We start from the raw sequence: 20,568 nt of genomic DNA, 5'->3' as shown, positions 1-20,568 counted from the left end.
AATGACAGTCCAAAAGCACTAAATAGGCTTTAACCTTTTTTTCAGGATTGGTTCAGAAATATATCTAGAATATGTCGTGCAACGTCGCAGATTTTAAAAGGGAGGGGGACGTATAAAAATGAAATACTTCGCGAGCAAAGCGAGGAACATCAGGCTGAGAGGGGGCAGGGGCCGCCAACGGCCCCCGGTCGGGAAGCTCGGCTCTTTGAGTAATTTAGTGGTCGTTTCAATCGATTTCTGAGCACATAAATATTCCGCCCGGAAGAATACAATTATTTTGGGTTACACACACTTTTTAGGCACTGGTCCTGATGCGCCACTGGTTATATTCACGCAAAAGCTATTCTTAGATAGGCCTACTGTATTTTCTGAAATTACCTGCGATACGTCATGCGTGTCATAGATGTCTTACTTTCTATTTCATTTCAACAATTTATTGATTTTCCTGTTGAAAAGTGAGGGGGACAATCCCCCACTAAAAAATATGTGGGGGACATGCCCCGACCCCCCCCCCCCCCTCCGTCTACCCCAGGATCTACGCCTGTGATGTGAATCTTTTGGCATTTAACGCAAGAAGAAGATGGTACCTAAAATAGTCGCCATTTCCTGTTTTCCTCATAACTTTCCAAATATGTAACACCAATAGATAATTTTAATGTATATATATATATATATATATATAAATCCAAAGGCAAATTACTGAAAAAAATGACAATGCTGTGGGTATCAGTGGCTGGATCTCAATGGAGATACAAAAAAAAAAGCGAAAAGCTAAATCAAAACGATAAAGTAAACAGCCAGAAAGTTAGCAGAGCTTTCGGGCAACACTAGCCCTTCATCAGTGCAAGTGAGGGAATTTGGATAAAGTCATAGCATATGAGTTGGCAAGTGCTGCCTGGGTGGACAGGAAAAATAAAAGAAATATAACAATAGAAACAGCGTGTTGAATAGTGGGTGGAGACTGAATAAGAGTAGAAAACAAAGAAGGTAGCTTGGTAGAGATATAAACAATTTTGGAATGGAACTAAAAAAAGCTAAAAATATATATATATATATATATGTTTTAAGACATGAGGAATCCAATGAAGTACTGTACATATAAAACACACGCGATCCACTTGAGTCTTCTCAAAATCCAAAGTGGCTGCCATTTTTATTTAGTACAGTCATACATGTAAGGAAAACTAGCTCCAGCTCGATATTTGTTCCATTTGCCAACTTTGTTATTCTTGAGTTGCTGAATTAAAACAAGTAAAGGGGCATTTTTTTCGACCACCCCTTCAGCCGCCATTTTGAATTTCAATTCCACACTAATCACTTGTCATCCATGGTATCATCGAAAAGGGAATGTAATACTGATCATTAATTTATTCTATTACAACCATATCAATAAACGCATAGTTACATGGTTATTGCGCAATAAAACAAATCACGCGACCAAACACTTTTTTCAGAGAAAATATTCTCAATAACATTACATTCTTCTAATATATATTTGACACAAATTGGCATTTTGAATACAATATCATTGAGGTTTTGTGATATATCCAAACAACATTTTGGGCCAACGATTCTCTTCCATCTTTAAAAGTCTATCAAAGTAATTTATTCTATATAGGTTTTGTATCACAAAAATCCATACGGAACTACTATAATTTATAGATGATAGACTAACGTTCGCCATATAATGTCTCCATAGTATATAAATAATAAATGTTTATGAGTGTAATGGTACAAATAATGGCATAAGGTGAATGATTAAAGGTTATATATCAACTCGGTGTTGCCTCGTTGATATTAACCTTTCATCATTCACCAAATGCCATTATTTGTACCATTACACGAATATAAAACATTATTTGTTTTATATAACATATAAATAGATTCCTGTCATTTGAATTCAATTAAAATGTTGCCTTATCTAAGGCCTATATTTCATTCACATTGATTAAAACAGTAACATTTGGTTTTTAATAATATTATATTAAATGTTATATTTATATTTAGAGTGCTTTAGTGTTAATTATGTCAACAAACCAAATACTAACAGGCCTAGGCTAGACCTAGTACTAGCTTGGCTGAAAGGCAAAACTTCGACAGACAATGGAACTTAACTAGGCTAATTATGGTTTTTCCAACGATTCCACGTCTTGTAGAGATGTTCCCATTAATTAATCAAAATCCTACACACGATCTAAAGCTAATTTAAATGCCTTTTTGATCTAAATTAGTACATATATCTCTCCAAAAATGTACTTCCGTCGCGAAAACTAGTCATAAAGTTACATTCAAATCGCCGCGAAAGTACAAAATAGGTGGCGCTGTTGTATTTCAAAAGCAATAGTATATAAAACAAAATATTTTCCAAACGCGAAAAGATTTTTTTTCGTACACAAAAAAAGTACTATTAAACGATCGTTTAATAGTGCGTACTGTTGCACGTCATGTGACCCACATTTGTCCAATCAAATGACAGGAATTTATTTAGGTGTTATATAATACACCCTATTAAAACCATTTAGGTTACCTATGATGGCTTTTATGTATCCAATTAGACGGTTACATTTTTAACATGATTATCATTAATATTTCTTGATATTGTAACTCCAGGTATTTATAATTTTCACATTCAAGTTTACTAATTTCCATAGCATCAATTATCTTCCCAACAACAAGCACTTTAGACTTAGAGTGGTTAAAATGTCAAACCCCAATCTTCAGCAAATTTGGCAGTTAATTCTAGCATTTGATTCCTTTTTTGTTCATTTTCAGCAATTAAAATAACATCATCTGCCCAGAAAATGTGGGTACAATTATTAATGTGGACACCTATATCATTGTTCATTAGGTCTGAATAAATATACAAAATAGTTTAGGAGACAGTGTGCAACCTTGTTTAACACCTTGATCAATGTTAAATTCATTGTTATTTCCAAACTTAACTATAGTGTAATTCCAATATTCCATCTCTCCATACAGAATGAAATACTTTTCGGAAGTCCAAGAATGCTAAATAGGTATTTTCCTTCTCTTCTTCTGCAAGCTGCAATGCTTTTTACTACAAAGACATGGTTTTCACATTGCCGATCTTTTCTAAAACCTCTATGGACTTCCGAAAGAGCATTATCCTCCTCAAGGTTATTTGCAATAGCCATTGCGATAACTTTATAATGTACCTGATTACAAGATTTAAAGTCAAATTACTTGTTTTAGCGAATAGGTCTACCTGCTGATTTTGATCCGTCGAAAAAACAACAACCACAGCAGAAAACTTTTTCGACCAATCAGAGACAAGAATTTCTGACAATATTACTACGCCGAATACGAACATATTTTAATGAAATAGTGCTATGATTTATTGTCTTTTTATCACCTTTCCAGTTGTCAGATTTTAGTAGACTTTTTATATGTTTTTTATTATAAAATTAACTTCAAGTTGATTGAAATAAATCTGTTGTTGCAATTTTGTCTACTACTTTTGGGAGTTGACACACTATAGATTGAAGATGACTACTCACTCTGGGACACTATACAAACCGGACCTTCCTTCTATCCATGACGTCACAACCTTCTATTCATCATAAAAAGTCGCTGAAAACTTTTTACAAAAGACATTATTAAATTTAATATTTTTTATCACTGAGCGTTGTTGGCAGGATTTTTCTTTCCAACAATGAAATCTAAGATGATACCTAAACGATATAGTGTAGGCCTAGGCCTATATTTGCATGATTGAGTAAGTGTGTTTAAACGTATTTTGTAAAGCTAGTTAGGCCTAGGCCTATGCCTACCTTAGGTAGAAGATAGGCTAGGCTAGATACCCTAGTCCAAAAACGGCCGTCGTAGCCTACGCCTACGGTGTAAGCTTGACAACAGGTAGGCCACCTAGTAAAAGATTTCGCCGCCCGTAGATCCACGGCATATCTATAATTTTTTCGTTCAACTTCACCCAGACACGTTGTTGTACCATACCATACGACGGTAGGTGCAAAGGCCTTGGCATATCTCGTTAAAAAAAAACAAAACAAGAAGACACCAAGAATTATATTTTTATTCTAATCTAGGCCTATGCCTTAGTTTAGGCTCTAGCCTAGTTTTTTTAGACTTGGCCCTAGCTAGTAGAGTAGGGCCTACCTATGCCTGGCCTAGTCCTAGAAAAAACTAACGTCAACAACAGGGCCTAGCTAAGTCTAGGCCTATAGTCTAGTTAAAGTTAGTATTATACTGGCTGGAATTACTTAGATCCTATTTAGTTATAACTTATAGGCCTAGTTATTTCTTATTTATAAATTATTCATTTATTTTTCAAAATAAATTTAACATTCAATGTTAAATGTTAGTTGGATTTCTCAACAAAGTCCCACCTTGTTAGGCATGTACAAACCCATAAGTAAGGAAAAGAAGCTTTCATGCTCTGAATGTAGAAAACTGTTTACATTGAAACAAAATTTAAACAATCATAAGCAGATGCACTAATATCCACAGGTACCGGTGTACAAGAGGGGAGAGGCACGGCTCAATTGCTCGGTGAAGGATACAGAAATATCAAAATTTCCTCAAGTAGCCGTGGCTGACTAGTTACGACATCAATAGTCATCTGAAAAAGAGGCGAAGAAATGTGAACATGATTTTTGGCGAGGAAACCTTACCATCTGTTTTGACAAATATAAATGGCTACTGGAAAATGATTTTGGCTGCAGGGTGGTCTGGCTATTAAGTCAGTTTATTGTGACTGGTGAAAAATACCCAGAACTGAAATATCATTATGAATTCCATCAACCAGCGAGTCAAGGCCAAGACAAAGGACACCCTTACCCCAACCCCTGATTTCAAAGAAGCAGAATACATTGATGATGCTGATCTCCTCTCTCTTGCCGGTGAGTTTATAATAAATTAAAGATAATCAATTTTTAATTACTGTATATGCAAATTATTCATGGTTAAAAGTGATAGACCTTAGTCACAATAAGTTGAATAATGACCAACAATTTATTTTCATTAGACCTCCACACACATAATGAATCATGGATCCATACTAAAAACTGAAAATTGTTGCTACCATATGCTTTCAGTGGTGGATTTAATGGGCTTACTTACCTCTTTTATGGTGAAATATATATTTCTAACAAATATTTAAATATAGGAGCTTTCCTTGTTAAATTAAATTGGCCTGATTTTAAATTCTCCCATGCTTCTATCCTAAACTTTTCAGAGGAAATTTTGAAAGTATCCAAAGTTGCTGTGGCAACAGAAGTGGGTAGGCCTACAGTAAAGCCATCTTCTCCCTTACACACATTTTCTATAGAAATTCTATAAAAAATTCTATAAAAGATCTACTGTATAGAGTTTTCTATAGATTTTCTATAAAGGTTTTTATAGAAACAATCTATAGAAATTCTATAAACTCTATGAAAACTCAATTTCAAACAAATTCTATAAATATTTCTATGGAAACTCTATGGAAATTCTATGAAAACTCTATAGAAAGTCTATGGAAATTCTATGGAATTTCTATGGAATTTCTATAGACCTTTCTATGGACATTCTATAGACATTTCTATGGAAACTCTATTACATCTCTATTCATTCATTTATTCAATAGTATATAGGCCACTGGCCCAAGTACAATAATAGAAAATAGTACATATTATAAAATTTAGGAAGTAGTAACAGCAAAATAATTAATTCTCTTTTTATATGCGAAAAGGCAAATCTTACCAGGTTATTGATTACTTTTTTCTTTTTGTTTTTCATTAGTTTTTATTTGTTGGTTGATTAAAATAATAAGGTTTTAAAAAGGAGTGTCTAATTTCGTTGTAGTATGGACATACTAAAACAAAGTGATATTCATTTTCAACCTCATTACATTTGCAAACTTTACTCGTTTTTCCCTTTCAATTCCTGTCCATCTTCCCTTTTCGTTTTCAAGATCTAAAATTTCTAATTTTAACTTAGTCATGAATTGTTTAAACTTAAAGTTTTGAATATCAATATGAAAATCTTCTAATTTAAAATCCGTCTTAATTTCAACCTTGAAGAAAGTTTAATTTCCTCGATAAGATTTTGCCTTTCAATATCCTGTAGACGTAATTTAATTTTTCTAATGAAATACGCATGCTCTTCTTCTACATGCTGTATCATCCAAACATATCCAAAACGTATTTGAAAAAGTAAATTCTTAACTTGCATCGCCCAACATTCTTCGTTTCTCTCAACCTTTTTAATTTGAAACTCATAGCATTTTGATATTAATCTTACTTTACTAGTGATATATAAGATATATAACCATAAACGAATAGTATTTAATATGCAAGTTACATTCATCGGAAAACGCCGCATTTCTGAAAGAACTGAAAGATTTGTGGCACTATTTCCGATTCCAAGGGCATATCTACAAAATTGTGTGTGTACCTTTTCAACTCTCTTTAAACTATGAAATCCCCATATTTCTGAGCCATGTGTGAGTATTGGTGTTATTTTCAAATAAAATATATGGTTCATAAAGTTTCGTTTGATACTGGATTTCATTGTAAATAATGCCGTTTTTGCTAGGCAACAGTTATTATCTATTGTATTATTCCACTTTCCATTTTCATTAAATACAACCCCAAGATACTTAAACGAATCAACAATTTCAATGGAGTTCCGTTATAAAACCATTTTTCAATACTTCTTAGTTTGCCCCTATTTTTAAATGCCATAATTTTTGTTTTTTCTACATTTACAGTTAATCCCCAGTCATCACAATATTTACCCATGTTAATCAGTCTCTGTAAACATTTAACAGTGTCTCCTATCAGTACAAGATCGTCTGCGGAATAATAAGTGATTAATCATTCTGTATTTTATCAGATTGATTTGTATAATTTAAATTATCACTTAAGTCTTGTAAAAGGAAATAAAAGAGATGATAATGACCCTTGTTGTATACCAATTTTATTTTTTAGGGAATCTGATAATTTATTTTCAATTTTAACAAAAGACGTTAGCTTTGAATAGAGTGAATTAATTACATTTAAAATTTCACCTTGCAGAAACCTAGTTTCTTTAATTTGTAAGTAAGGTAATTGTGGTTTTTATTGAATCAAAGGCACATTTTAAGTCGACAAAAGTAACAACAATTCTGCCCCTTTTCTTACTAAGATATTTGGATACAATTGTGTTCAAAATAAATATATTGTCGAGGGTTCGATATCTTTCCCTAAACCCGGCTTGCTCTTGATTCAAAATGTTACAGTCATCTTTCCAGTCTGTTAGTCTATTATTGATGATATAAAGGAAAGCCTTAGCTATTGTTGGTATCAGAGATATCCCTCTATAGTTTTGAGATTCAGAACTTTTCCCTATTTTATGTATTGGTATAATTACATTGGTGGCTCAACGTTGAGGGAAATTCCCACTTACAAATATTAAATTGAAGAGAAGCTTAACTTTCTCATATACAAAAAATGTAGGACATTTAATAATATTTCGCTCGTGATACCATCAATACCCGGGCTTTACCCTTTTTTGTGCTTTAAATGCACTTACGACTTCATCTAATTTAATTTCTATGTTTAATATTTGATTGACATAGGGCAAGTTGTCCACTACGTTTGCAATTTTTGGAAGTGTTTGCGACCGATTGCTATCTTTGATGCAATATAAATTACTAAAGTGTCGATGCCATTCCATTAATGAGATTTCATTTGATGGATTGTTTTTTTCTTCTCGGAGGTTTCGCCAGAATCTGTTATTATCGTTATCTTTGAGGAGTCTTATTATGTTTTTCCTTTCTGTTTTGTAGTAGTCTATTTTTTTTTCTGTTTTAATAGTTTTTTGTAATTGTTTTTAGTATTTATATATATTTTTTAAAAATTCCTCTGTTCGAAAATGTCTAAACTGTGATAATTTTTTTAAAACTTGTATTTTCATGGTTATACATTCTTTATCATACCAGGTATTATTAATTGCTTTTCTTGATTTTTTAATTATTGGTTTAATAATGTCTTTACATGCATAGTTGACGGAATTTTCAAATGAAGTAATAGCTACGTCAATTTTATTTTCGCTGATTGCCAACTTGAAATTGTTATCGATTTCGTCCATGTACTCATGGCAACATATATTTCTAAATGTTTGAGAATAGTCATCTGCCCATGTGTATTTGTATCTAATATCCATTTTTGCTTCAATGTGGGTTGCGTTGTTTGGCAATATATGCGCATGTAAATCATATAAAACTTTAAAAATAATCGGCATGTGATCAGATTCCATTCTTTCGTCGATATTTAGGGAGTTAATATTTTTAAATTATTACTCGTTGATAGCAAGTAATCGCAAACACAAAATCATTTGATGTTTATTCTACCATTAACTATTCGTATGTTGGTTTCTTTTTCATTCTAGAATGTCCTTGCCATAATTATTAATCATAGTATCCTTATTCAGACGATTTACAATGTCGATGCCAACATCGACATTAAGGTTCTCGTCATAGCCTAAAGGGAAATCATCATTTGATATGTAGTCTTTGGCATTACCAGTTCGACCGTTAACATCACCTATGATATATTCCTGGTTATATGTTGACATATAGTGAAGAAATTCGTCAGCCAATATGTTATAATATTACAATAAGTTATTTGATGCGTATTTAGAGTTATGTGGAGGTCTATATATAAACCCAATTACTTTCTTATTTATGCTAACAATTATATCCACTAATTTTGTATACGACACTATATTTTTCCCATGTTTCAAGCAAACCAATAATATCATATTGCGAAATGTATTCAATAAAATCGGCATCTTGGAAAATACCTGTTTGGCCATTTATAATTGGACCTGGGGAGCCGGGCGCCCTCTACACCAATGAGTATAACCAAGGAACACAAACACTTGAGTACATGTACTTCTTTGTCTTTTTTCCAAAGCGGTAAAACTGCAAACAAACATAATCGATACATAGTCTAGACAAACATCATGAATAAAATGATTAATGGATTTAACATATTAAATATGTCAGAATCGTGAAATATTAAATTCTCTACAACAGAGATTATCAACTGTTTGCAATCTTCAATTACAATAAAATTTAGCGTTACGCATAACGCACTTCAGTTACATCAAAACCTATGAACAATCGAATGTAAGCATAACTGATTATTACAAATAAACTTACAGAGTGTGACTCAACATAATACGGATTCAATCTGAGCGAGCTTCTGGAAGCAAATCACTTGGATAACATTAAAATGTCTAAACCGAAACATTATCACTAAATAATAACGTTGGTAAACACCGCCCTCGATCTCAAAACTAACTCATAAATATTCATGACTAAGGAAAATCGGCGAATTGAGGTCCTTTAGCAGAAGCTATAAATGACCAGAAACTAAGAAAATTATACTATTAAATTAAATTAAACTTTCTAGTGCTTAAAATATATGGATAAAACGCTAGTTGTATTTTAGGCTTAACATACGGCATATAGTGCTAACACAAGTGTACATTCTTCGTTAATGAGAAGCTCGAAATAACGACGAGCCACACTTTATCATCCTCGTGGTACGTGATGGACCAAAGATCCATAAAATGCTTATAATATAATAAATAACAGCTAACAAAATAACAACTATCAGATTCTAAGGTAAAAACATAACTATAGGCTCCGAAACTGTTACGTGCGCAGAGATAGCAGATAAGAATAACAGATAGCCAGACAACAACTCCGATATTTTATTCCAGCAAAACCATTTATTGGCGTTAATACTACCACATACATGTAAGTTGAATCTTAAGATTTTTAAGACGTCATCATGGGCAAAAGCGTCAATAACTTTGGTCACTTATTTTCACCTATTCTGCACTGTATGTAGTACGTATACAGTATATAGTATATACTGTATTACTTAGACGTGACACAAAATAGAGAGCGCACTAACATGTTTTCAATGGCATAATAATTTTTCTGTGCGCAATATTCTAACGTATGACGTGCACGTGCAGTTTGCGCGTGGCGGATAACCCGAATTCGTCAAAGTAACGAGTTTAAATCTAGTTTAATAGTGATATTGTATATAATAATTTTACAAGAAAATGGCTAAAAAGGGAGAATCAAAGACTATGGAACTACTTTAAAAAACGAGTGATCTGACTGAACATACAAACTGTCTGTGGCAGTAAATACTAATTAATCAACATCTAATATTGTGCATAAGCTTCTCCTTTATAAACAATTTAGCTGGTATTAAATCATTGGATGACGGTTTATTAAGTTCTTTGATCCAAAGAATATATTTTCCTTAATTAAGCATAATATGCTTAATTTTATCATGAAATGAAACTGTCACTGAATAAACACAACGGTTACCAAAGAAATATAAAACAAAAAAGCAAAAAAAAGACTAATAGTAAAAATACACACCAAAAAACGGTACAATCAATCAGTGAATAACAGAAAAAAACCTCTTTTCATAGCGTAGGTGGCGTGCTCCAATCACCAGTGATCAGGGGGTTCAGGCGTAGCGAAGGTCCCTGGCGGGGTGATGAGCCATTCCCAGGCGGTCTCCCATCCAAGTACTAACCAGGCCCGACGTTGTTTAACTGCGGTGATCGGACGAGAACCGGTGTTTTCAACGTGGTATGGTTGTAGACATTCGGTTACTTGCGGTTCAAGATTATACCTTAGATAGATCTTATTGTTACTGTCATAAAAACATAATTGAAAGGTAAAACAAATTTTGTTTAGTATAATTTAAAAAAGTTAAACATAGGTCTACGACACCAGGTATTCCCAGGCGGTCTCCCATCCAAGTACTAACCAGGCCCGACGTTGTTTAACTGCGGTGATCGGACGAGAACCGGTGTTTTCAACGTGGTATGGTTGTAGACATTCGCTAACTTGCGGTTCAAGATTATAGAGATCTTATAGTCACTGTCTTAATCTCTACAAACACATATATCCTATAACCTAATACTTTTGGAATTTATTATAGAACATTTTCTAGGATTGAAATTAGCAGCTGCTGAAACCATGACTTTGGTATTTGCACACACTTCTGTTCAAGAAACACATAATTGAAAGGTAAAATAAACTTTGTTTAGTATAATTTTAAAAAAGTTAAACATAGGTCTACGACACCAGGTATTCCCAGGCGGTCTCCCATCCAAGTACTAACCAGGCCCGACGTTGTTTAACTGCGGTGATCGGACGAGAACCGGTGTTTTCAACGTGGTATGGTCGTAGACATTCGGTTACTGAGTTGGGCGTTTTTTAATTAATAAAAAGACAATATAAAAGAAACAATAACACTGTACAAAGAAGCATAACACAATAGCGGCATGTACAAAAGCTTCAGGCCGCTTTGTTGCTAAGAAGCAAACGCGCACAGAAGTGGACGCCCGCGTAGTACAGTGACGTTTGTACGGTCACCACAGCAGCAACATACAACAACAAACATGTCTTTGAACAACAACTTGTTTAACTTCAATGATCGGACGAGAACCGTTGTTTTCAAGGCAGTTTAATTGAAAAACTTTCGATTAACTTCGGTTACAGTTTGAATTTATTTACTTATACTATCATCAACAGTATAAACACATTTTGTCAAAATGTAAACATTTAAAAAAGACTATATTTTAGGATTATTAAAAAGATAAACACAGGTGTACGACACCAGATATTCCCAGGCAACCTGGTACGGTTGTAGACATTCGGTTACTTGTGGTTCAAGATTATACCTTAGATAGATCTTATTGTTACTGTCATAAAAACATAATTGAAAGGTAAAATAAACTTTGTTTAGTATAATTTAAAAAAAAGTTAAACATAGGTCTACGACACCAGGTATTCCCAGGCGGTCTCCCATCCTAGTACTAACCAGGCCCGACGTTGTTTAACTGCGGTGATCGGACGAGAACCGGTTTTTTCAACGTGGTATGGTTGTAGACATTCGGTTACTTGCGGTTCAAGATTATACCTTAGATAGATCTTATTGTTACTGTCATAAAAACATAATTGAAAGGTAAAACAAATTTTGTTTAGTATAATTTAAAAAAGTTAAACATAGGTCTACGACACCAGGTATTCCCAGGCGGTCTCCCATCCAAGTACTAACCAGGCCCGACGTTGTTTAACTGCGGTGATCGGACGAGAACCGGTGTTTTCGACGTGGTATGGTTGTAGACATTCGCTAACTTGCGGTTCAAGATTATAGAGATCTTATAGTCACTGTCTTAATCTCTACAAACACATATATCCTATAACCTAATACTTTTGGAATTTATTATAGAACATTTTCTAGGATTCAAATTAGCAGCTGCTGAAACCATGACTTTTGTATTTGCACACACTTCTGTTCAAGAAACACATAATTGAAAGGTAAAATAAACTTTGTTTAGTATAATTTAAAAAAAGTTAAACATAGGTCTACGACACCAGGTATTCCCAGGCGGTCTCCCATCCAAGTACTAACCAGGCCCGACGTTGTTTAACTGCGGTGATCGGACGAGAACCGGTGTTTTCAACGTGGTATGGTCGTAGACATTCGGTTACTGAGTTGGGCGTTTTTTAATTAATAAAAAGACAATATAAAAGAAACAATAACACTGTACAAAGAAGCATAACACAATAGCGGCATGTACAAAAGCTTCAGGCCGCTTTGTTGCTAAGAAGCAAACGCGCACAGAAGTGGACGCCCGCGTAGTACAGTGACGTTTGTACGGTCACCACAGCAGCAACATACAACAACAAACATGTCTTTGAACAACAACTTGTTTAACTTCAATGATCGGACGAGAACCGTTGTTTTCAAGGCAGTTTAATTGAAAAACTTTCGATTAACTTCGGTTACAGTTTGAATTTATTTACTTATACTATCATCAACAGTATAAACACATTTTGTCAAAATGTAAACATTTAAAAAAGACTATATTTTAGGATTATTAAAAAGATAAACACAGGTGTACGACACCAGATATTCCCAGGCAACCTGGTACGGTTGTAGACATTCGGTTACTTGTGGTTCAAGATTATACCTTAGATAGATCTTATTGTTACTGTCATAAAAACATAATTGAAAGGTAAAACAAATTTTGTTTAGTATAATTTAAAAAAGTTAAACATAGGTCTACGACACCAGGTATTCCCAGGCGGTCTCCCATCCAAGTACTAACCAGGCCCGACGTTGTTTAACTGCGGTGATCGGACGAGAACCGGTGTTTTCAACGTGGTATGGTTGTAGACATTCGTTAACTTGCGGTTCAAGATTATAGAGATCTTATAGTCACTGTCTTAATCTCTACAAACACATATATCCTATAACCTAATACTTTTGGAATTTATTATAGAACATTTTCTAGGATTCAAATTAGCAGCTGCTGAAACCACGACTTTTGTATTTGCACACACTTCTGTTCAAGAAACACATAATTGAAAGGTAAAATAAACTTTGTTTAGTATAATTTAAAAAAAGTTAAACATAGGTCTACGACACCAGGTATTCCCAGGCGGTCTCCCATCCAAGTACTAACCAGGCCCGACGTTGTTTAACTGCGGTGATCGGACGAGAACCGGTGTTTTCAACGTGGTATGGTCGTAGACATTCGGTTACTGAGTTGGGCGTTTTTTAATTAATAAAAAGACAATATAAAAGAAACAATAACACTGTACAAAGAAGCATAACACAATAGCGGCATGTACAAAAGCTTCAGGCCGCTTTGTTGCTAAGAAGCAAACGCGCACAGAAGTGGACGCCCGCGTAGTACAGTGACGTTTGTACGGTCACCACAGCAGCAACATACAACAACAAACATGTCTTTGAACAACAACTTGTTTAACTTCAATGATCGGACGAGAACCGTTGTTTTCAAGGCAGTTTAATTGAAAAACTTTCGATTAACTTCGGTTACAGTTTGAATTTATTTACTTATACTATCATCAACAGTATAAACACATTTTGTCAAAATGTAAACATTTAAAAAAGACTATATTTTAGGATTATTAAAAAGATAAACACAGGTGTACGACACCAGATATTCCCAGGCAACCTGGTACGGTTGTAGACATTCGGTTACTTGTGGTTCAAGATTATACCTTAGATAGATCTTATTGTTACTGTCATAAAAACATAATTGAAAGGTAAAATAAACTTTGTTTAGTATAATTTAAAAAAAAGTTAAACATAGGTCTACGACACCAGGTATTCCCAGGCGGTCTCCCATCCTAGTACTAACCAGGCCCGACGTTGTTTAACTGCGGTGATCGGACGAGAACCGGTTTTTTCAACGTGGTATGGTTGTAGACATTCGGTTACTTGCGGTTCAAGATTATACCTTAGATAGATCTTATTGTTACTGTCATAAAAACATAATTGGAAGGTAAAACAAATTTTGTTTAGTATAATTTAAAAAAGTTAAACATAGGTCTACGACACCAGGTATTCCCAGGCGGTCTCCCATCCAAGTACTAACCAGGCCCGACGTTGTTTAACTGCGGTGATCGGACGAGAACCGGTGTTTTCGACGTGGTATGGTTGTAGACATTCGCTAACTTGCGGTTCAAGATTATAGAGATCTTATAGTCACTGTCTTAATCTCTACAAACACATATATCCTATAACCTAATACTTTTGGAATTTATTATAGAACATTTTCTAGGATTCAAATTAGCAGCTGCTGAAACCATGACTTTTGTATTTGCACACACTTCTGTTCAAGAAACACATAATTGAAAGGTAAAATAAACTTTGTTTAGTATAATTTAAAAAAAGTTAAACATAGGTCTACGACACCAGGTATTCCCAGGCGGTCTCCCATCCAAGTACTAACCAGGCCCGACGTTGTTTAACTGCGGTGATCGGACGAGAACCGGTGTTTTCAACGTGGTATGGTCGTAGACATTCGGTTACTGAGTTGGGCGTTTTTTAATTAATAAAAAGACAATATAAAAGAAACAATAACACTGTACAAAGAAGCATAACACAATAGCGGCATGTACAAAAGCTTCAGGCCGCTTTGTTGCTAAGAAGCAAACGCGCACAGAAGTGGACGCCCGCGTAGTACAGTGACGTTTGTACGGTCACCACAGCAGCAACATACAACAACAAACATGTCTTTGAACAACAACTTGTTTAACTTCAATGATCGGACGAGAACCGTTGTTTTCAAGGCAGTTTAATTGAAAAACTTTCGATTAACTTCGGTTACAGTTTGAATTTATTTACTTATACTATCATCAACAGTATAAACACATTTTGTCAAAATGTAAACATTTAAAAAAGACTATATTTTAGGATTATTAAAAAGATAAACACAGGTGTACGACACCAGATATTCCCAGGCAACCTGGTACGGTTGTAGACATTCGGTTACTTGTGGTTCAAGATTATACCTTAGATAGATCTTATTGTTACTGTCATAAAAACATAATTGAAAGGTAAAACAAATTTTGTTTAGTATAATTTAAAAAAGTTAAACATAGGTCTACGACACCAGGTATTCCCAGGCGGTCTCCCATCCAAGTACTAACCAGGCCCGACGTTGTTTAACTGCGGTGATCGGACGAGAACCGGTGTTTTCAACGTGGTATGGTTGTAGACATTCGTTAACTTGCGGTTCAAGATTATAGAGATCTTATAGTCACTGTCTTAATCTCTACAAACACATATATCCTATAACCTAATACTTTTGGAATTTATTATAGAACATTTTCTAGGATTCAAATTAGCAGCTGCTGAAACCATGACTTTTGTATTTGCACACACTTCTGTTCAAGAAACACATAATTGAAAGGTAAAATAAACTTTGTTTAGTATAATTTAAAAAAAGTTAAACATAGGTCTACGACACCAGGTATTCCCAGGCGGTCTCCCATCCAAGTACTAACCAGGCCCGACGTTGTTTAACTGCGCTGATCGGACGAGAACCGGTGTTTTCAACGTGGTATGGTCGTAGACATTCGGTTACTGAGTTGGGCGTTTTTTAATTAATAAAAAGACAATATAAAAGAAACAATAACACTGTACAAAGAAGCATAACACAATAGCGGCATGTACAAAAGCTTCAGGCCGCTTTGTTGCTAAGAAGCAAACGCGCACAGAAGTGGACGCCCGCGTAGTACAGTGACGTTTGTACGGTCACCACAGCAGCAACATACAACAACAAACATGTCTTTGAACAACAACTTGTTTAACTTCAATGATCGGACGAGAACCGTTGTTTTCAAGGCAGTTTAATTGAAAAACTTTCGATTAACTTCGGTTACAGTTTGAATTTATTTACTTATACTATCATCAACAGTATAAACACATTTTGTCAAAATGTAAACATTTAAAAAAGACTATATTTTAGGATTATTAAAAAGATAAACACAGGTGTACGACACCAGATATTCCCAGGCAACCTGGTACGGTTGTAGACATTCGGTTACTTGCGGTTCAAGATTATACCTTAGATAGATCTTATAGTTACTGTCATAAAAACATAATTGAAAGGTAAAATAAACTTTGTTTAGTATAATTTAAAAAAAAGTTAAACATAGGTCTACGACACCAGGTATTCCCAGGCGGTCTCCCATCCTAGTACTAACCAGGCCCGACGTTGTTTAACTGCGGTGATCGGACGAGAACCGGTGTTTTCAACGTGGTATGGTTGTAGACATTCGGTTACTTGCGGTTCAAGATTATAGAGATCTTATAGTCACTGTCTTAATCTCTACAAACACATATATCCTATAACCTAATACTTTTGGAATTTATTATAGAACATTTTCTAGGATTCAAATTAGCAGCTGCTGAAACCATGACTTTGGTATTTGCACACACTTCTGTTCAAGAAACACATAATTGAAAGGTAAAATAAACTTTGTTTAGTATAATTTAAAAAAAGTTAAACATAGGTCTACGACACCAGGTATTCCCAGGCGGTCTCCCATCCAAGTACTAACCAGGCCCGACGTTGTTTAACTGCGGTGATCGGACGAGAACCGGTGTTGTCAACGTGGTATGGTCGTAGACATTCGGTTACTGAGTTGGGCGTTTTTTAATTAATAAAAAGACAATATAAAAGAAACAATAACACTGTACAAAGAAGCATAACACAATAGCGGCATGTACAAAAGCTTCAGGCCGCTTTGTTGCTAAGAAGCAAACGCGCACAGAAGTGGACGCCCGCGTAGTACAGTGACGTTTGTACGGTCACCACAGCAGCAACATACAACAACAAACATGTCTTTGAACAACAACTTGTTTAACTTCAATGATCGGACGAGAACCGTTGTTTTCAAGGCAGTTTAATTGAAAAACTTTCGATTAACTTCGGTTACAGTTTGAATTTATTTACTTATACTATCATCAACAGTATAAACACATTTTGTCAAAATGTAAACATTTAAAAAAGACTATATTTTAGGATTATTAAAAAGATAAACACAGGTGTACGACACCAGATATTCCCAGGCAACCTGGTACGGTTGTAGACATTCGGTTACTTGCGGTTCAAGATTATACCTTAGATAGATCTTATAGTTACTGTCATAAAAACATAATTGAAAGGTAAAATAAACTTTGTTTAGTATAATTTAAAAAAAAGTTAAACATAGGTCTACGACACCAGGTATTCCCAGGCGGTCTCCCATCCTAGTACTAACCAGGCCCGACGTTGTTTAACTGCGGTGATCGGACGAGAACCGGTGTTTTCAACGTGGTATGGTTGTAGACATTCGGTTACTTGCGGTTCAAGATTATAGAGATCTTATAGTCACTGTCTTAATCTCTACAAACACATATATCCTATAACCTAATACTTTTGGAATTTATTATAGAACATTTTCTAGGATTCAAATTAGCAGCTGCTGAAACCATGACTTTGGTATTTGCACACACTTCTGTTCAAGAAACACATAATTGAAAGGTAAAATAAACTTTGTTTAGTATAATTTAAAAAAAGTTAAACATAGGTCTACGACACCAGGTATTCCCAGGCGGTCTCCCATCCAAGTACTAACCAGGCCCGACGTTGTTTAACTGCGGTGATCGGACGAGAACCGGTGTTGTCAACGTGGTATGGTCGTAGACATTCGGTTACTGAGTTGGGCGTTTTTTAATTAATAAAAAGACAATATAAAAGAAACAATAACACTGTACAAAGAAGCATAACACAATAGCGGCATGTACAAAAGCTTCAGGCCGCTTTGTTGCTAAGAAGCAAACGCGCACACAAGTGGACGCCCGCGTAGTACAGTGACGTTTGTACGGTCACCACAGCAGCAACATACAACAACAAACATGTCTTTGAACAACAACTTGTTTAACTTCAATGATCGGACGAGAACCGTTGTTTTCAAGGCAGTTTAGTTGAAAAACTTTCGATTAACTTCGGTTACAGTTTGAATTTATTTACTTATACTATCATCAACAGTATAAACACATTTTGTCAAAATGTAAACATTTAAAAAAGACTATATTTTAGGATTATTAAAAAGATAAACACAGGTGTACGACACCAGATATTCCCAGGCAACCTGGTACGGTTGTAGACATTCGGTTACTTGCGGTTCAAGATTATACCTTAGATAGATCTTATAGTTACTGTCATAAAAACATAATTGAAAGGTAAAATAAACTTTGTTTAGTATAATTTTAAAAAAAGTTAAACATAGGTCTACGACACCAGGTATTCCCAGGCGGTCTCCCATCCAAGTACTAACCAGGCCCGACGTTGTTTAACTGCGGTGATCGGACGAGAACCGGTGTTTTCAACGTGGTATGGTTGTAGACATTCGGTTACTTGCGGTTCAAGATTATACCTTAGATAGATCTTATTGTTACTGTCATAAAAACATAATTGAAAGGTAAAACAAATTTTGTTTAGTATAATTTAAAAAAGTTAAACATAGGTCTACGACACCAGGTATTCCCAGGCGGTCTCCCATCCAAGTACTAACCAGGCCCGACGTTGTTTAACTGCGGTGATCGGACGAGAACCGGTGTTTTCAACGTGGTATGGTTGTAGACATTCGTTAACTTGCGGTTCAAGATTATAGAGATCTTATAGTCACTGTCTTAATCTCTACAAACACATATATCCTATAACCTAATACTTTTGGAATTTATTATAGAACATTTTCTAGGATTCAAATTAGCAGCTGCTGAAACCATGACTTTTGTATTTGCACACACTTCTGTTCAAGAAACACATAATTGAAAGGTAAAATAAACTTTGTTTAGTATAATTTAAAAAAAGTTAAACATAGGTCTACGACACCAGGTATTCCCAGGCGGTCTCCCATCCAAGTACTAACCAGGCCCGACGTTGTTTAACTGCGCTGATCGGACGAGAACCGGTGTTTTCAACGTGGTATGGTCGTAGACATTCGGTTACTGAGTTGGGCGTTTTTTAATTAATAAAAAGACAATATAAAAGAAACAATAACACTGTACAAAGAAGCATAACACAATAGCGGCATGTACAAAAGCTTCAGGCCGCTTTGTTGCTAAGAAGCAAACGCGCACAGAAGTGGACGCCCGCGTAGTACAGTGACGTTTGTACGGTCACCACAGCAGCAACATACAACAACAAACATGTCTTTGAACAACAACTTGTTTAACTTCAATGATCGGACGAGAACCGTTGTTTTCAAGGCAGTTTAATTGAAAAACTTTCGATTAACTTCGGTTACAGTTTGAATTTATTTACTTATACTATCATCAACAGTATAAACACATTTTGTCAAAATGTAAACATTTAAAAAAGACTATATTTTAGGATTATTAAAAAGATAAACACAGGTGTACGACACCAGATATTCCCAGGCAACCTGGTACGGTTGTAGACATTCGGTTACTTGCGGTTCAAGATTATACCTTAGATAGATCTTATAGTTACTGTCATAAAAACATAATTGAAAGGTAAAATAAACTTTGTTTAGTATAATTTAAAAAAAAGTTAAACATAGGTCTACGACACCAGGTATTCCCAGGCGGTCTCCCATCCTAGTACTAACCAGGCCCGACGTTGTTTAACTGCGGTGATCGGACGAGAACCGGTGTTTTCAACGTGGTATGGTTGTAGACATTCGGTTACTTGCGGTTCAAGATTATACCTTAGATAGATCTTATTGTTACTGTCATAAAAACATAATTGAAAGGTAAAACAAATTTTGTTTAGTATAATTTAAAAAAGTTAAACATAGGTCTACGACACCAGGTATTCCCAGGCGGTCTCCCATCCAAGTACTAACCAGGCCCGACGTTGTTTAACTGCGGTGATCGGACGAGAACCGGTGTTTTCAACGTGGTATGGTTGTAGACATTCGGTTACTTGCGGTTCAAGATTATACCTTAGATAGATCTTATTGTTACTGTCATAAAAACATAATTGAAAGGTAAAACAAATTTTGTTTAGTATAATTTAAAAAAGTTAAACATAGGTCTACGACACCAGGTATTCCCAGGCGGTCTCCCATCCAAGTACTAACCAGGCCCGACGTTGTTTAACTGCGGTGATCGGACGAGAACCGGTGTTTTCAACGTGGTATGGTTGTAGACATTCGTTAACTTGCGGTTCAAGATTATAGAGATCTTATAG

The 20,568-nt window shown here is 35.0% G+C and overlaps 22 non-coding genes and 1 pseudogene across 22 annotated transcripts; all 23 read right to left on the bottom strand.

The window, feature by feature from the left end:
- Positions 1-10,525: 10,525 nt before the first annotated feature.
- LOC144846696 (5S ribosomal RNA) lies at positions 10,526-10,638 on the bottom strand (annotated as a pseudogene).
- Positions 10,639-10,756: 118 nt separating this feature from the next.
- LOC144846446 (5S ribosomal RNA) lies at positions 10,757-10,875 on the bottom strand. The gene has a single exon (XR_013613064.1). It is a non-coding gene; the product is annotated as a 5S ribosomal RNA (ribosomal RNA).
- Positions 10,876-11,113: 238 nt separating this feature from the next.
- On the bottom strand, positions 11,114-11,232 carry LOC144846638 (5S ribosomal RNA). Its single transcript, XR_013613249.1, has one exon. It is a non-coding gene; the product is annotated as a 5S ribosomal RNA (ribosomal RNA).
- A 583-nt stretch (positions 11,233-11,815) lies between these two features.
- LOC144846580 (5S ribosomal RNA) lies at positions 11,816-11,934 on the bottom strand. Its single transcript, XR_013613193.1, has one exon. It is a non-coding gene; the product is annotated as a 5S ribosomal RNA (ribosomal RNA).
- A 118-nt stretch (positions 11,935-12,052) lies between these two features.
- LOC144846572 (5S ribosomal RNA) lies at positions 12,053-12,171 on the bottom strand. The gene has a single exon (XR_013613185.1). It is a non-coding gene; the product is annotated as a 5S ribosomal RNA (ribosomal RNA).
- Positions 12,172-12,409: 238 nt separating this feature from the next.
- Positions 12,410-12,528, bottom strand: LOC144846627 (5S ribosomal RNA). Its single transcript, XR_013613237.1, has one exon. It is a non-coding gene; the product is annotated as a 5S ribosomal RNA (ribosomal RNA).
- A 581-nt stretch (positions 12,529-13,109) lies between these two features.
- Positions 13,110-13,228, bottom strand: LOC144846445 (5S ribosomal RNA). Its single transcript, XR_013613063.1, has one exon. It is a non-coding gene; the product is annotated as a 5S ribosomal RNA (ribosomal RNA).
- A 238-nt stretch (positions 13,229-13,466) lies between these two features.
- LOC144846614 (5S ribosomal RNA) lies at positions 13,467-13,585 on the bottom strand. Its single transcript, XR_013613225.1, has one exon. It is a non-coding gene; the product is annotated as a 5S ribosomal RNA (ribosomal RNA).
- Positions 13,586-14,168: 583 nt separating this feature from the next.
- On the bottom strand, positions 14,169-14,287 carry LOC144846578 (5S ribosomal RNA). Its single transcript, XR_013613191.1, has one exon. It is a non-coding gene; the product is annotated as a 5S ribosomal RNA (ribosomal RNA).
- A 118-nt stretch (positions 14,288-14,405) lies between these two features.
- LOC144846571 (5S ribosomal RNA) lies at positions 14,406-14,524 on the bottom strand. The gene has a single exon (XR_013613184.1). It is a non-coding gene; the product is annotated as a 5S ribosomal RNA (ribosomal RNA).
- A 238-nt stretch (positions 14,525-14,762) lies between these two features.
- On the bottom strand, positions 14,763-14,881 carry LOC144846602 (5S ribosomal RNA). Its single transcript, XR_013613214.1, has one exon. It is a non-coding gene; the product is annotated as a 5S ribosomal RNA (ribosomal RNA).
- Positions 14,882-15,462: 581 nt separating this feature from the next.
- On the bottom strand, positions 15,463-15,581 carry LOC144846444 (5S ribosomal RNA). Its single transcript, XR_013613062.1, has one exon. It is a non-coding gene; the product is annotated as a 5S ribosomal RNA (ribosomal RNA).
- A 238-nt stretch (positions 15,582-15,819) lies between these two features.
- Positions 15,820-15,938, bottom strand: LOC144846553 (5S ribosomal RNA). The gene has a single exon (XR_013613166.1). It is a non-coding gene; the product is annotated as a 5S ribosomal RNA (ribosomal RNA).
- Positions 15,939-16,521: 583 nt separating this feature from the next.
- On the bottom strand, positions 16,522-16,640 carry LOC144847079 (5S ribosomal RNA). Its single transcript, XR_013613653.1, has one exon. It is a non-coding gene; the product is annotated as a 5S ribosomal RNA (ribosomal RNA).
- Positions 16,641-16,878: 238 nt separating this feature from the next.
- On the bottom strand, positions 16,879-16,997 carry LOC144846999 (5S ribosomal RNA). The gene has a single exon (XR_013613576.1). It is a non-coding gene; the product is annotated as a 5S ribosomal RNA (ribosomal RNA).
- A 583-nt stretch (positions 16,998-17,580) lies between these two features.
- LOC144847078 (5S ribosomal RNA) lies at positions 17,581-17,699 on the bottom strand. The gene has a single exon (XR_013613652.1). It is a non-coding gene; the product is annotated as a 5S ribosomal RNA (ribosomal RNA).
- A 238-nt stretch (positions 17,700-17,937) lies between these two features.
- Positions 17,938-18,056, bottom strand: LOC144846998 (5S ribosomal RNA). The gene has a single exon (XR_013613575.1). It is a non-coding gene; the product is annotated as a 5S ribosomal RNA (ribosomal RNA).
- A 583-nt stretch (positions 18,057-18,639) lies between these two features.
- LOC144846443 (5S ribosomal RNA) lies at positions 18,640-18,758 on the bottom strand. Its single transcript, XR_013613061.1, has one exon. It is a non-coding gene; the product is annotated as a 5S ribosomal RNA (ribosomal RNA).
- A 118-nt stretch (positions 18,759-18,876) lies between these two features.
- LOC144846442 (5S ribosomal RNA) lies at positions 18,877-18,995 on the bottom strand. The gene has a single exon (XR_013613060.1). It is a non-coding gene; the product is annotated as a 5S ribosomal RNA (ribosomal RNA).
- A 238-nt stretch (positions 18,996-19,233) lies between these two features.
- Positions 19,234-19,352, bottom strand: LOC144846552 (5S ribosomal RNA). The gene has a single exon (XR_013613165.1). It is a non-coding gene; the product is annotated as a 5S ribosomal RNA (ribosomal RNA).
- A 583-nt stretch (positions 19,353-19,935) lies between these two features.
- On the bottom strand, positions 19,936-20,054 carry LOC144847077 (5S ribosomal RNA). The gene has a single exon (XR_013613651.1). It is a non-coding gene; the product is annotated as a 5S ribosomal RNA (ribosomal RNA).
- A 118-nt stretch (positions 20,055-20,172) lies between these two features.
- Positions 20,173-20,291, bottom strand: LOC144846440 (5S ribosomal RNA). Its single transcript, XR_013613058.1, has one exon. It is a non-coding gene; the product is annotated as a 5S ribosomal RNA (ribosomal RNA).
- A 118-nt stretch (positions 20,292-20,409) lies between these two features.
- Positions 20,410-20,528, bottom strand: LOC144846439 (5S ribosomal RNA). The gene has a single exon (XR_013613057.1). It is a non-coding gene; the product is annotated as a 5S ribosomal RNA (ribosomal RNA).
- Between the last annotated feature and the right edge of the window lie 40 nt (positions 20,529-20,568).

Source organism: Antedon bifida, chromosome 6, assembly GCF_963402885.1.
Source record: "Antedon bifida chromosome 6, ecAntBifi1.1, whole genome shotgun sequence".
In the NCBI taxonomy this organism is placed as follows: Eukaryota; Metazoa; Echinodermata; class Crinoidea; order Comatulida; family Antedonidae; genus Antedon; species Antedon bifida.
This window is presented reverse-complemented; position numbering and strand designations above follow the sequence as displayed.